The sequence below is a fragment of the Homarus americanus genome, unplaced genomic scaffold, assembly GCF_018991925.1.
Source record: "Homarus americanus isolate GMGI-L3 unplaced genomic scaffold, GMGI_Hamer_2.0 scaffold25827, whole genome shotgun sequence".
Lineage (NCBI taxonomy): Eukaryota > Metazoa > Arthropoda > Malacostraca > Decapoda > Nephropidae > Homarus > Homarus americanus.
The window spans coordinates 7,859,612-7,876,388 of record NW_024738300.1 but is presented as its reverse complement, the minus strand read 5'-3'; the positions used below and the strand labels follow the sequence as shown (position 1 = coordinate 7,876,388).

General features: G+C 38.0%; 1 protein-coding gene across 1 annotated transcript in view; it reads left to right on the top strand.

Moving 5' to 3' along the window:
• LOC121873813 (nicotinamide phosphoribosyltransferase-like) overlaps nt 1–2,675 on the top strand; it is a 79,430-nt gene extending 76,755 nt beyond the window's left edge. Inside the window, exon 14 of the mRNA XM_042377525.1 lies at nt 2,493–2,675. The gene's annotated coding sequence lies outside the window, so the exon portion shown is untranslated. The remainder of the gene's footprint in view (nt 1–2,492) is intronic.
• Nucleotides 2,676–16,777: the final 14,102 nt, after the last annotated feature.

Sequence of the window (16,777 nt, the reverse complement as noted above, 5' to 3'; positions counted from 1 at the left end):
CCCTTCTTACATCCAACCTGTTGATTGAACCTAGGACACAATGGTGGAGAGGCATGTGCATAACCATATCAAATTAAAAAATAAGGCTTTCTAGGTAAACATGGAGTGTACAATTTAAGACAAGTATAACTTACCTCAAAGACATTTGCATCAGAGCTTGAATCACCAGAGGTCTCACCCTTGCCACAGGATGTCCGAAATACCACACGTTTCTTTTCATTAGGCAAAAGCATGCGTCGTCCAGTCTTCAGAATACCAGCTGTTTGCTGCTGTCAGAAAAAATTAAATAGGGCTTGTGAAGAGTCATTTTGAAGCTGAGAGGGAAGTTCTGCAAAAGTATGTGTGAAGGAAATATCCCTAAGAACTGGAATTTAATAAATGTGAGACCCCCAAAAAATGACAACCAACATTGCAGGATTAGTTATAGACCTGTGAACTTAACCTGTACAGTACCTACAGTGTAAGGGAGAATGGACGAGTTGACGGTTCTGGGTAAGCACAAGAAATACACTCTGCCAAGTTTGTAGAGTGCTACGGTATATATAATTTGTAATAAAAGTTTAAAGTCCTGCTATAATAGTAGATAAGTTTATTTCTCTAGAAACAGAGCCGCCATTTGCAATGACGTCACTAGTTTCAAACTCATCGCTAGTTTCAAACTCATCGCTGCAGTCGGATGTAGTAGAAAGGATGGCCTCTTCAGACCCCAAATGCCATGTTCAATTAAGTTTTAAAGGTGTTTTTTATGGTCTAAGTCATGGACATTTCATAAATGAAGAAATATGCCATGAAGAGCTGCTTCAAACATGGGTTGGATGGATATACAGTATGAGCGATGGGGGCTTGGTGTAAATGGGATTGCACAGTATGGGCCAATAGGTCCGCTGCAGTTTCGTCCATACTAATGTTCTTTTGGACATAAAAAACGCCCATGTTCACACCAGCTCAGCTGTCATGTACTTTTACCTGGTAGACTTTTTTTTTCAGTGCATTTACAGAGTATATCGGAACTAAATGGATTGTCAAAATTTGTCCACCATGACAGATGAATCTTGATCTGAATAAGAAGAGAAAAAGCAATATTTTTGTTTCTGTGAAGCAACTTTGACCCCAGATGAGTTAGTTGCTTCTTCCTTAACTGGCCCAAGGGAACTACTAGGGTGGCAAAATTCAACAGACCCAGTAGGTTTTCCCAATCGTGCCGAGAAACCTCTTGATTTATACAAAAGGCTTCTACAGTATACAGTAGTCTGGATTTACGCGGTTTTTTGTTTACGTGTTTGGTCATTTACGCGGTGCCTTGCCAGAATGAAATGTTTTAATTACACGGTAAATTTGGTCATTTACGCGGCGAGGTCTGGACGCACCGCGCCATTTTTTACTCACGCGGTCCATTCTTGAATATACGCAGGAAGCGGCACGGTGAATGGTCCGCATTAGGCCGCTCTTACGTTATCGCTGATGTCATATGACGTATCGGACTGTGATTGGGCCACGCATCCTTACCGCCCACGCATTCCCTCCGCCGCTAGCTGTGATTGATCTAATGTAACATGACGTGCCCTGCCACCAGAGGGTAGAAGTCGCTGACCTAGTCGGGCCAGTCTCATTGTTCTCAGTCCGCATATACTGTTCTCTCTCTTGTGCCTGCTATTCCCCTCACAATGGCTTCCGCTAGACCCCCACCACCCGAGAAAAACCTTGAATTACCTGGACCAAGCCATAATAATGTGAAGGAAATCATCGAGTTGAGGGAGAAAATTAAGCTCATCCTTGACAACGACCCAGATAAGCATCGGTATGAAGTGTCTAATAATCATCTGAAGAAAGTTATGGAGCCGTATATCCAGATCTATCTCGACAACATCAATGCTAGTCGTCAACGTAGTATTAAGGACTTCTTCGCCCGCAACCCACCACAGCCAGCCCAAGTCAGTGACAGTAACAATATGGACTTTGAGGGGTTTGTCTGGGAGGCCCTGCAAACCTCTGCGAGTGGTGAAAGTGATTCATTGGAGGGCAACTAATCTGCCCTCTGCCTCGGTACCAGCCGCCATCCATGTGTGCCGACCCATCTTTTCTACTAACGTAAGTTGTTAAAAAACCTAATATTATTGATATTTCTCTTAAATATTAATTGTGTGTGCATACCATCATAAAATGAAGATGTTATTTTTACTACAACGTAGGTATTGTGTCGGAAAACGTGGAGTTTGGGAGTCGGCCCAGTCTCTATTTCAATTAATCCCATATGTTCTGTTATTTCGTTTACGCGTTTCTCGTTTTAAGCGGTACACAACACGGGTTCAATTGACCGCATAAATGCAGACTATACTGAACTTGGTTTATCACATCTGTTACCTTTGCTTCTGGTGGACTGTCTAATATCCATTGAATCATTTTATGTGCTTAGTAATATTTATATATTCAGAATAGTATTACTGTGCTGCACAGTAAAGCACAATTAATTATCTAATGATACTTATTTACAGAGACGATCAGCCCAGAAGGTTGGACAACTACAGTTGGCTGCATCCCGCTGGGAGGCTCACCTCAACCAGTGATGTCACAACCAATCACAGAGTTTTTCACAGTCACCTGACTTTAAGCAACTTTAACCCTTATTTTTACACTTTTGGGCCTAATTTATTAAAAAATATCATTATCATAGTGAATCTAAGCATATTCTTTACCCATTGACCTGCCATCTTACAAAAAATTTTGACCGTCAACTTGTCCATTATAATGGGTAATTCACAAAAAATCAGCTTAATTAAAGAATGATAGATCGGATTCATGCCTGATGTTCCTGCTTGGCAAAATTGCAGAAGGTATTGGATGTACAGTAGAATCCCAGTTATCCGGCACTTACAGAGATTGAGAGGTGCTGAATAGAGTTTTTCCGGTTAGCTGAAACTCACTCTTCTTAGGATCCCCCAATAAATCCTTCAATGCACAGTGCTACAGGCTGACCTGACAAATTCATGGCACAGAAAAACGGATTTCTTTAACATTTATTCCACTGTATAAAAAAATGTGGCTTTGAAATAAAGAAAATATGATATAAAACTATAAAATAAGAACAATAAAGAGGATGGGTGTATGTGTAGGGAGTGAATGTGTGCGGTGGTGGGCTATAACTACAGTCGGCCCTTAACATACGCGGGGGTTACGTAACAGAGATAGCCGTGGATGTTAAAAATCCGCGAATATGTGCTGCCCACCCCCCCAAAAAAAACCTGGCCCCCATGTCCTTATTTACCGTATATACCTGTGTGTAGTTTGAGTTTTTAAGACCAAATTATTTGGCAAAAAATTGGGGGTCGACCTCTAAAAGGGTAATAGTTTCGTTAGGTTGAAAAATATTTACCAGTAACTACCAGTAAACAATGGAAACGATGCACCAACACACCACCAGCTGTGAGTGTCGGTACAGTTGCCAGGGCAGATCTCTTGCGAGCCCAAAGTAGCCAAATCCATGGTATGGTAGCACAGGACGATGTAAAACAAAGTATTCATTTATTAAAGTTAATTTGTAGATACTGGACATAAATTTTTGTTCATTACATTTGAAACATCAATCTTTGTTAATTAAATTTGAAACAAAAGAAAACTACGATACTGGATTTTCATTAAAATATTACATCACAAGTACATTTTACCTTAACTGTGACTGAATGAATATATTCTCGGAAATAAATATGGAAATGTAATATTTTTGCTTGAATGACGTACATATTATAGTGGGAAGTGGGATAAAATCATGACGAAAGACTTTCGCTTTCTTTCGTTGTTCAAAATATTTTACCGTAATCGCTTTTCGAATGGTTTTCAGTTAAAAAACTGTTGTACTGTACTCGTACTGTATTACAATAATATTCTATCCTATCATTAGCCTTATAATCCCACAACTGAAAACCATTCGAAAAGCGATTACGGTAACATCTTCTGAACGAAAGAAAGCGAAAGTCATTGCTTTTGTCACTTTCCACTGTAATACGTACATCATTTCAGCAAAAATATTACATTTCCATGTTCTCAGAAATAAATGGTAGTTTTGTTGAAACATAATGTACAGTATTTAACATTAAAATGCAAAAATAGCTATAAAAACAATTAATACACCCGTAATGTACTGGCTGGCATCTCCACTCATCCCTGCTCCCGCCAGTCACCTCCTCCCCGCTCTATCCCTCCGCCTCCTCCCTGCTCTATCCTTCCGCCTCCTCCACATCGTCACTACTGTTGTATTACAATAATATTCTATCCTAAATGACTTGATTAAATACTACGATACCAAATTTGTAAATATAGTAGTCTTCTCGGCCAATCTAACTCAACTGGCTCCAGAAGGTCGTTCGTTAACCTAAACGCTCGTTAACCTAAACCATTGTTTCACCGGGTTTTTGCATTGTTCCAGTCAATTTAAAATTTCCTAAATTCAACAAAAATGGTAGAAAAGTTCACTTACTTGAGGTGTGTATGTAGAAGGCTCCTGGATGATGATGATGATGATGGGATTTAGAATGGGGGTGGAGGAGAAGGAAGAAGAGAAGGCATTGGGGTGGAAGAGAAGTCACCCCATGGTGCCATTTCACCCATAAAATTTTAGCTCTCTGGTTTAATTCAAGATTATTTTCTTTAAATCAACGCTGCACTGCATTATATATTGTCAATATATAAAATATATTTCAAAATGACCAATAATTTGCTTGGAAACACAGAAAAAAAGCGTTTAGTTGAAGAGAGTCTCAAGCAAGATGTTACCTCCAGTGAAAACAGAGAGAGACTGACGCCTGTTTGCTGTGTTAAGAGGCTGGATGCCGCGCATTAAACTAGTCACTTTACCTTCAATTTTGTTCAATAATTGTTAAAATTACTAAAAAATTGAATATTAAACTTTTAAAATTATTGAATAGTATAAACTTCTTGATATTTACAAAAATAGTAAGGAATTTAAGCCCTAGAACCGATTAATGTATTGGCGGACTGATACTAAAGCTGGTTGCCCGGTCAGTGCAAGCGAAAACATGTTGAGGTCGGTTCGTAAGAAGTTCGTTAAGCGAATTTTTTTTCGTTAACCGGACTGAAGATCCTTATGGAAGGCAGTTCGTTAATCGAAATTACGTTAACCGAGGTGTTCGTTAAACGAGGGGTCACTGTATTTTCATTAAAATCCATCCAAATCATTTTCCTTGCCATCGACTGCAGCACCAAACAGCTTCTCCCAGTCCTCTCCTTGAACAGGGCTAGAGGGTACGTGTTATTCAAATCGTTTTCAATTAAAAAATTTTTACATCACACGTATATTTTACCTAAACTGCGCCTGAATGAATATATTCTTGGAAATAAATAGTAATTTTGCTGAAATGTGATGTATTTCAATGTAAAATAGGATAAAATACATGACGAAAACAAAAGACTTTACCTAAGCTTCCAATGTTCAAGAGATGTTACTCGTTTTTTTAATAGTTTTCGGTTAAAATACTGTTATATTACAATGATATTATATTCATACTGTGCTTGATATACTACATTCACAGAAATGAAATATTTTTGCTGAAATTACGTAAATATTACAGTGGAATGTGGGATAAAATCGTGACGAAAACAATGACTTTCGCTTTCTTTCGTTCAAAAGATGTTACCGTAATCGCTTTTCGAATGGTTTTCAGTTTAAAAACTATTGCATCACAAGTGAATTAGGATAGAATATTATTGTAATACAACAGTTTTTTAACTGAAAACCATTCGAAAAGCAATTACGGTAACATCTTTTGAGCGAAAGAAAGCGAGTCATTGCTTTCGTCACTTTCCACTGTAATACGTATGTCATTTCAGCAAAATATTACATTTCCATATTCTCAGAAATAAATAGTAGTTTTGCTGAAACATGATGTATTTCAATGTAAATTAGGATAAAATACATGACGAAAACAAGAGACTTTACCTAACCTTCCGATGTTCAAGATATGTTACTCGTTTTTTTAGTAGTTTTCGGTTAAAATACTCTTATATTAGTGATATTCTATTCATACTGTGGTTGATATAATACATTTATGGAAATGTAATATTTTTGCAACTACAATGCTGATGTCAACACAAGTGTGGTTACAGCGAGACTGACTGAGTGAGGGAGAGCTATGCGTGTGTGTGTGTGTGAGGTTGCGGGAGCGGGCGGTGTCCCGTGTGAGGTGCCACGCGATTTGAATGTACTTCAATGTACAGAATATTCCTCCGGCAGGGCAATCCGCGTATTTGCAAATCCGTGTATTATAAACCCGCGTATGTTAAGGGCCGACTGTACATAGCCGACTCGCCAGCCAGTGTGCTACAAATACAGGTTGACAACCCTTTATCCGAAATTCCGAAAACCGAAAAGCTCTGAAAACCGAAAGGTTTTTTTTTTTGTGGGTCATTTTTTTTAAACAGGGATTAGCCCACCCGGGCATAGATCACTGACCCACATCAGGGCCTGGGGGGCGAAAATGTAATAGTAATAATAATTATAATAATAATTATTCAAAGTAAATAAAATTTTTAATAAAAATACACCAAAATAAAATAATGATAATAATAATAATAATAATAATAATAATAATAATAATATTAATAATAATAATAACAATAATAATAATAACAATAATAATAATGTAATGTAAAAATGTAATAAAATAATAATAATAAAGAAATACAAGAATGAAAAAAGATCAAAAGTGAGAAACAAGACCTAGACCTATGAATAATAATAATAATTATTATTATTATTATTATTATTATTATTATTATTATTATTATTGTTGTGGTTGTTGTTGTTGATGTTGTTGTTGTTGCTGCTGCTGCTGCTGCTGTTGTTGTTGTTGTTGTTGTTGTTGTTGTTGTTGTTTTTATTTTTATTTTTATTTTTATTTTTATTTTTATTTTTATTTTTATTTTTATTTTTATTTTTATTTTTATTATATTTTCGCCCCCAGGCCCTAATGTGGGTCAGTGATCTATGTCCGGGTGGGCTATACACATTATAAAAAAAAAAAAAAAAAACTAACCATTCTGAAAACCGAAAAATAACGAAATCCAAAATAACTCTGGTCCCAAGGATTTCGGATAAGGGATTGTCAACCTGTAATTGCTCTTCCACACTCAAACCATCTTTTGGTCAGTCAACCAGATGACTCACAAACAAGTGGCTGCTGTGCTGCAATGCCATGACCATCACATCAGGGGCACGGCTACACAGTTATAGCCCTCCGCTTCCATGCACGTTCACTTCCTACACATACATACCAATGCTCTTCAATTTACTTACTTATATCCCCTGTAGTTTTATATTTCGATACTTTCTTTATTTATATGCCACATAGATTATTGTAATGATTATTTAATTTCTTCAGAAAAACGGATTCCTGAGACACACATTTGCAAGGTACAGTAAACCCTGGATGTAGTATGCCATACCTCGATTTACCGAATTTTGGCTTTAATGAACCACGTGGGACCATCGAACATGTACCACTTTTAACAATGTTCTGTGTGGCCTGCCGCTAGTGACCTAGCTAGCTGGTACAGCGTGTTACCTCGCTAGGATTTGTGTGCCACTAGCCCACCACAGCAACTTCTCAACATAGTGCTCACACCCTCAATAATGGATGCGGCCTCCAGTGTAACCCTGTGTACATGAAGTCCAGTTGGCCTGAGTCGCCAAGTGACACCAGGCGCCACATTGGGTGCCATGTGTACATGAAGTCCCGTTGGCCCGAGTAGTCAAGTGACACTAAGCCCCACCTCTACCAGCCATGATTCATATTTTGTATGGTCTCCCTACTATGCTGCCACTATTCTGAATTTATTATTGTTAATACATTTTTGTGTTTATACTTATTTTTATTTCTCCTTTGGTACAATCATTCATAGTTGAGAGATAAATGCAGAGTTAATCATAATTGGTGTGAAGATCTAACAAGCTTTAACAAATACCTTGACAGGTGGTCACCCCTTTTAGTCCAGATCTTCGAGGGTTCACCGTATAATCGGTTTATGAAGCTTCCTGGAAACCTGATAAACAGTCCTATACGTGCCTATATACTGTATAATGGTTTAATAACTCCCTTTTCAGCCTGATTTCAGTTAGCACTCACTCTCTTCTCTAGAAATGCATCCTAATTAGGATACCTTATTACCATACTTTTCATTACATCATAAATTACTTACAGCATCTTCTGTAGAGGGAAGGAATATTGCTTCTGATTTTTTCTGTATACGAGATGCATCTGGTGTCTGTGGTTGTATGAAAGTATTAGATGGTTTAAAGTATTCAGCAGGACTTGGAGTCTTGAATACTGTTTCACTCACTGCAGCCTTACGTGTTACTTCATTCTTGGTCTGGAGGGAAGAAAATACATGAAGGTAAGAAAAAGCCATTTCTTTGTTCAATCCAGAATGCAACTTCTAGCTTTATACCTAGGTATGTAAATGCCTAGCATTAACTCACCAGGCCAACATACAGGCAATTAAAACATCTAATAATTACTTAATAAGTAATATTAGGAGGACACGTCGCTACCAGGCATTTAATTGCAATTCTCAAAACCCCCTCCTGCACCCTCCACCACACGCATTGCAACCGTCATCTCTTGGCCTAGAACGAGCAGTAAACAAATGTCAACTCTCAAGGGGTGGAGATGGGTGGGATGTCGACCTCGCATTCTGGACTATATCACAAAAACTGGTTTTAAAAAAAAAAGTACTTTTTGTTCAATCCAGAATGCGATGTCTAGCTTTGATTACCCGAGCAGGAGGTGGAGAGGGAGGTGACATTGCATATAAGGCTCCGCTAGCTTAGGTACAGGTTATAATTACAAACTTTTTGGAATATTTTCCAATATTAGGAACATTTACCAGAAGGTAAAATTTTAATTTACATATCCCAATTATGATACTCACTTTATTCTGATGAGGAAGAAGAAGGTCCTGGTTGTGGAGATTGACTAGGTGGGGGAGGGGACCCATGTACCACCACATGTGAAGCATCTTTCAGAGATAGATGAAGACAGCTGTTTTGAAAGGTTTTTGAAGATTTCCAAAAGCCCACTTCTTTGATCTGACTGAGGCTCATATGACGCAGAGAAGCCACAGACCCTGCATATTTCCTGGTGTCAGGTGCCAAAATTTCTAGCCAGGGTCTGCTTGACTCACTAACTGAGATAATGTTTTGTCATCTGACAAGGAGACAATTTTTTACCATCCTGTGAAGATAATACAGTGACCCCTCGTTTAACGAACACCTCGGTTAACGTAATTTCGATTAACGAACTGCCTTCCATAAGGATCTTCTATTCGGTTAACGAAAAAAAATTCGGTTAACGAAGTTCTTACGAACCGACCTCAACATGTTTTCGCTTGCACTGACCGGGCAACCAGCTTTAGTATCAGTCTGCCAATACATTAATCGGTTCTAGGGCTTAAATTCCTTACTATTTTAGTAAATATCAAGAAGTTTATACTATTTAATAATTTTAAAAGTTTAATATTCAATTTTTTAGTCATTTTAACAATTATTGAACATAATTGAAGGTAAAGTGACTAGTTTAATGTGCGGCATCCAGCCTCTTAACACAGCAAACAGGAGTTAGTCTCTCTCTGTTTTCACTGGAGGTAACATCTTGCTTGAGACTCTCTTCAACTAAACGCTTTTTTTCTGTGTTTCCAAGCAAATTAATGGTCATTTTGAAATATATTTTACATATTGACAATATATAATGCAGTGCAGTGTTGATTTAAAGAAAATAATCTTGAATTACACCAAGAGAGCTAAAATTTTATGGGTGAAATGGCGCCATGGGGTGACTTCTCTTCCACCCCAATGCCTTCTCTTTTTCCTTCTCCTCCACCCCCATTCTAAATCCCATCATCATCATCCAGGAGCCTTCTACATACACACCTCAAAGTAAGTGAACTTTTCTACCATTTTTGTTGAATTTAGGAAATTTTCGGTGAGCTGGAACCAATTACCCAAAAACCCATTGAAACAATGGTTTCGGTTTACGAACTTTTCGGTTAACGAACGACCTTCTGGAACGGATTGAGTTCGTTAACGGAGGGGTCACTGTACATAGGCGCCTCGATTAGGGAATCTGGTTAACCATCCTTGAAGATTCTTAACTGGGCACATTATAAGAGAAACCCTTGTCTCATCCAATAGCAGTTTCATCCTGATAGGTTGAGCTTGAAAATCTTCCCTTTCATTTTTTCTTAGAATATCCGTGGGAAAAAGGGTGACATCTTCCTCAGAAAATACCAATAATGATGGATTATTGGGAAATGAAATCAGTTCACTGATTCTCATACCTGTTGCTATTGCAAGAAGGAAGGCTGCCTTCTGGAGCAATCTGTCCCGGTTCAGATTTATATTGTAATTAGGGCCCATAAGAAATTTAGTAACTTTATCTATAGACCAAAGTGGGATTCTCTTAGGCCGAGAGGGTCTCTCAATGAAAAAGGACGATCTGAGCATTTGATAAATTCTTGGGTTCAAAGTAATATTAAAACCCCAAGCCAGAGGGTCAACCAATGCTCATTTATAAGATGCAGTTGTAGAACCTTGAAGGCCTTTAACTCGTACAGAAAATCTAAAAATTTAAACACCACTGTTTCCGAAAATCTGATTGGAGTCGTTAACCTGATAAATTGTTGAAAAAGTTTCCAAGCTTTCACATATTACATAGAAGTTTGGGGTCTATGACCTGCTATCACTTGGTTAACTGTATTGGCATTACCCAACAATCTATTTAAACATCTTTTGAGAAGCTCCAACCGTGAAGTGCCAAGGATATCTCACATTGAGGGTGCAGTACCTGGTCTAGACATCCTTGTTGCAATTGTAGTGGATGTGGACACCAGTCCAACAGATCCAGACACCACAGTTGTAGGATCCAACATGGTGCAGTTAAGAGGACCTTTCCCTGGAAGGATCTGAGTTTAACCACTTTGGGCAACATTTTCACAGGTGGGAACAGATAGATTGAATTTCAACAGTTCCAATCTTTGAGTAGAGCATTTCCTAAAAGATTTGATCGTTCCAGAGATGCATAAATTAGCATCTTGTGATTGTTTTGTGAGGCAAAGAGATCTACTTGTGGAGTCCCAAACCTCCTCACTAGACTCTTGACTTCGATATCTTTAGGGACCATTCTGTTTCCGTTGATACTGGCCTGGGACAGGACAACGCATCTGCCTAATTGTTTTGTACTCCCGGTATGTGAGTTGCTTTGACGTAAAGTCTTTGTGTTCCACAAACTTTGAATTTTTTTTTTTCAATGTAAGTAGGGGCCAAGATCTGGTTGAGCCTTGATGATTGAGACAAAACACTGCTGCTTTGTTGTCCATGGCAAACAGAAACGACATGTTTTTGAAATTTGGGTTTGCCAACAAAAAGAATAGGACTACTGCAAATTCTTTTACATTTATGTGTTTGTTACTTGCAAAATACAAGATCTTACTGTATATTATTCTATCACAAAGCTTAGTACAGGAACACATCCCCACTTATTACATTAATTTATATGGGATTTTTTTTTTTTATGAACATAATCCACCCAGTAAAAGCATTTTAGTGGAATTTAAACCTTTCATTCAGTGTGGACCCTCGCCACACTAGATCTTCCTATGAATGGTGAATCATATACACAATCACAGTCCTTAAGAAATCAGACAAATTCCTTTCTTTGTGGCATCAATTTTTTTCCTTTGTTACTTCCAGGCACTCATGCTTGCTGTTTCCTCCATTTATTCCACTTAAATTATTTTCAAGTTTCCACAGCAGTCACTGTTATCACAATACTACTGTCATATCTGAAGGCTGAAGCCACATAGTGCACTCTCTCATCATCCTAAGGATGGTCAATCAAGACCATGGACACACCTAATTTAAATTTTTGGTATATATCTTGGTATATGACATTGATTTTATGGTTGTACCCTCACAGCTCACCTCTAATCAAATAGAAAGAAAATTTCAATCTTTTCACAAATGACAACAAAAGTTCTACAACAATTGGCAACTGACACATTCACATCACTAAAATTATCTTGATGATCTTATGAATTCACTGCCCAATTTCTGTCACTCTACAATGCTACAATGAGGGACCAAATGTGAACACTCTTTGTTACAGGGACGCATCACGACACATAACCCACCTAAGTAAAAGATACAGTATAATGCACTTACCTGGAGACTGACAGTTTGCATCCTCAGTTCTTCTATTTCAGACTTCAAATTCTTTATCTCAGTTGCTTGACTTTCCTGTAGGAGAAAAATATTTTCTTAAAATCTTTCATATATGAGCAACAGCATGAAGATAATTATCTCAGTACCAAAATTTAAACTTTTGAGAGATAAAAAGGATAAGAAAGAGATATACATTTAAGTTACTTCTTTAGAAGAAATATGAAGCAGTATACTGAATCACATTTTAGAAAACATGGCTGTTTACTTTTACATTTTCATATTTTAATCTTTTCTCTCTACTCCTTCTACATTCCTTATGTATATATCTGCAGATCAGAGGCATAATGGAGATGAGAAGAACAGGAAAATGAACATGGCAAAGCTTAAATCTCTATCCAGTACAGTAGAATCCCAGTTATCCAGCATCTATGGGGGCTCGATTGATTGACTGATTGTGGTCATTATATCCCTGGCGATGCAACAGCTTAGGTCATATACCACCAAATTAAAATAAAACCTTAGAAGAATAAAATCAAATAATACAAGGTAAAAAACATGAATAATAAATAGCATAAAGCTTTATAAACCATTTAAACATTAATAAATAATACACAAAGTTTGTGTAGAAGGCCGGCTTCCTCCACAAAGGAGAAAACGTCCCCTCCCATGCTACCCACTCCAACCCTCCCAGCACCAAAGAGAGACAGTAAGACCCGTCTCCCCCCAGTGCCTCCACAGGAGGTGTCGAACAGTCAGTGGGACAGGCAGTGTTCACAGTGGCGAGGGGGCACCCTTCCCATTAAAAACCATAAGTCAGCAGTTTGTGGCCAATGTAGAGGCAGGCCAAAGCAGTCTCCCTGCTGAGCAATAGTCCCTAATTTGCCCAGGCACCCAAAGCAAGGTGGATGTTGTGGCGTTTGTTTTCTCCAATGGCATCCCACCTGCATTGCCAACTCGAGCAGATGGCAGATTTTATTATCGGCTTCATATCAGAGGCAAGTAGAGGGGAATAATGTGCCACAGGGCGAGAAGCAGTTGCTTTCACCACAGCATCATCATGCTCATTTCTTCTCCCCACATAGGTTAGAACCCAGCAAAAACTGATTTTCTCCCCCAACGTTGGATGAAAGGTGCCGGATAAAGAGATTTTCTGTTTAGTTGAACCTCACATTTAGGATTCCCCAATAAATCCTATAATGCACAGTGCTACAAGCTGACCTAGCAACTTGGTGTCTCAGAAGTTTGTTTTCCACAAATCAGTGCATTTTTATAAGTGTTCCCCAATTACTAAGTTTTTCACTTGTCCGTGTTCATTTGAGAGAGTAAAATAAAATTGTCTCGAAATTTAAATACTCACAAAAAATACAAGGATTTGCAGAAAAACAGACTTCGTTAACACTTATTCCACTCCGTATAAACAATGTGGCTAAGAAATAAATAAAATATAATATACAGTAAAACTATAAAATAAGAAAAATGAAGAACATGGGTGTGTATGTGTGGGAAGTGAAAAAGACCTGGGTGTGTACGTTGAAAATGAATTGCTCAGATCATCGTGAGAAGGTTAATCATACTATTAAAACTAATGTTTTTTACAAAGATCCAACACCTACCTAGATGATCTGTCCCTTATAAGGCTCTCTAAAAGTGAGGTGATTCCCCATGTGGAGGACTGTCATCCTGTTTCGTCCACGAGATATGTTAGAGAACGTCATTTGACTGAGAGTATCCAAAGGAGAGCCACCAGACTGGTGCCTAAATTCAAACAACTCAGGTACCCAGAGAGATTAGAATGCCTGCAGTTGCATGAATTGTCAAGCTTATACTACAGTTGGACAAGGAGTGATTTAATAAAATACTATAGTTGGACAAGGAGTGATTTAATAAAATACTACAGTTGGACAAGGAGTGATTTAATAAAATACTACAGTTGGACAAGGAGTGATTTAATAAAATACTACAGTTGGACAAGGAGTGATTTAATAAAATACTATAGTTGGACAAGGAGTGATTTAATAAAATACTATAGTTGGACAAGGAGTGATTTAATAAAATACTACAGTTGGACAAGGAGTGATTTAATAAAATACTACAGTTGGACAAGGAGTGATTTAATAAAATACTACAGTTGGACAAGGAGTGATTTAATAAAATACTATAGTTGGACAAGGAGTGATTTAATTAAAATCATTTAGTACAGTATCCTAGACAACATTACAACAGCCTCAGGTTAATGAAACAACAAGATCAAAAAATTGTCAGGGCAAACTTTTCTGGGGTGAGAGTAGTGACCTCTTGGAACAATCTGCCAAAGAGCATGATGATGATGTCGAGTATGAACTTATTTAAGGCCAGACTTGACCAACACTGGCACCAGTGGATGCCCAGTACTTGCCAACAGTGTGTAACAGAGTATGTGACTGACAATCCAAGAGGCTAATTTGCTGATCAGTCGCAAAGAGGATACATTAAAGTAAATGAACTACAGATGATGTGCTTGAGAGCAATTTGTGGGATGAAGAGGATACAGAAAGTAAGAAATACAAAAATAAAAGTGGTCTATAGCAAAAGTAGCGTCAGACAGAAAGCAGATCATAAATTTCTCAGGTAGTATGAAACTACCGGAGAATAGTTGTGAAAAATTAAATTCTGAGAAGGATGGTATACAGTACAAGAAAAAGTAGATCAAAGATGAAGAAAGGCTTTAAAGTGACCACTAGAAGTGAAGGAGATGAACATCCAAGAGGAACCATAGTGGTGTGTGTGATGTTTGGAAAGCATTTTGTTGAGAGTTTTTGGAGGGTTGGGAATGAGTGATACCAGATTGTGCAGTGGAAGAGTTAAAGCAGCAGATACAGTTAAGGAAGGAGAATGCCATAGAAGTGGAGAAAACCTTTTACAGCAGTAAGTACAATATAAGAAATTAAAGGTCTTGTGATATATACCTCACAGAAGGTAAATGGGGTATTAAAATGTAGGCAAACCCTCTGTACATATAAAGTTGACTATCAATTCTTTATTTACCTTTTCAGAGGTCACCTGTGCAATTTGAGCTTGGCTGTCTAGTAGCTGCTGTTCAACATTTTTTAGCTTTGTTTCTTTTTCGTTCTTGTATCTATCCAACAGTCCAACCATTTCCTGCAAGTAAATAATTTTTTAACTTTATACAGTATTACTAAATTTCTGGGAACTACAGCTCATAATAATAACAATTGTTGATGAGATGAATACAAGGAAAACAAACTTTATAGAACAGTAATACAGGTGTCTGCCAGTTAGCCCTTCTAAACCTAATTAAAAACCCTTTAGAGTACATAATGGTCATATTACCTTCTAAACTTCTAACAATTTTCATGAAAAAATCTCCAGTGTTTTCTGCATAATGAATGAAAATGGAAAAAGTGATAAGTTGGTAACTACTGTACTTCTTTTATGAAACTCAGAAACATTCAGAGTGGTCTTATAGCTAATCCTCTAAATTCTGTTCACCAGTTTTCATTAAATCCACATATGATTTTCTGAATCTTAACTTACTGTACTTAATGAGAAACGAGGAACTACTGTATCCTAAAATCCTGCCTTTAACCAGCATGGATCAGGTGACTCAGATACAACACCTAGATAGCTTCAGGTCAAATCTCTGTACTTGTGCTTATACACCAGGAATCCAGTCAAACCACAACACTATATAAAATATCTTTCAGCTCGATCAAATGAGGGGAAGGAGGGAGTAGCAAAGTTGAACCAGCTGCCCCAAATTACAAGCTTGGAATCTTTGCCACCATTTAAGATATGCATGTACGCCATGATCCACAGACCATACACCAGGTTCAATCTACAGACACCCCATTTTCCAGCTCACTCCAGCTTCCTAATGGAGGGCAAAGGGATCTGAGTTGCCCAATCCATTATCATTATAAAATTGGCATTGAGGATCAATAACTGATACAGCAGATCAGGCAACTCGTGTATGCTAAAGCCAGTCAGTACAGATGGGAGGAAGGAGACAAGATTCCAAGCAACAATGTAGGTCAAAAACTTTATTCCAGGAGCAAGGGTTTACACGCCACAACAGGTTCCCAGGTGCCATGCAGCCCAAATACACTAGAGAATCATCCAGATAATCCTAGATGAACTCCCTCTCTAATATTCATATTCCTCCCCAGAGGAAGGACTTCAGACATTCTTCATAGAAAAGCCAAAATTAAGTAGTTCCCCAAGGTCATGTCCATGCACAATGCAATCTGGCTACATGAGTCCAATGGTTTTCACCATGAAAACTGTAATGCCCTATAGGCCCCACACCATGACTTTTGGTTAACAGAGAGAAAGAAATGCTGGTTAAGCCGATCTGTCTACAAACATGCCTGTGATTCATTTTACTGGACCAGACTGAACAGATCCCAATATGGTTTCCATCCCTCAAAGCTAATCTTCTTATGCCCAACATTAGAAGTTTGGTTTGTTGACAGCACCAATACTGTGATGCAGCTTGAACCCCAACAGTAATGTACCAAGAGAAAGTAACCTTGCCGAGTCTCTGCAAAGACC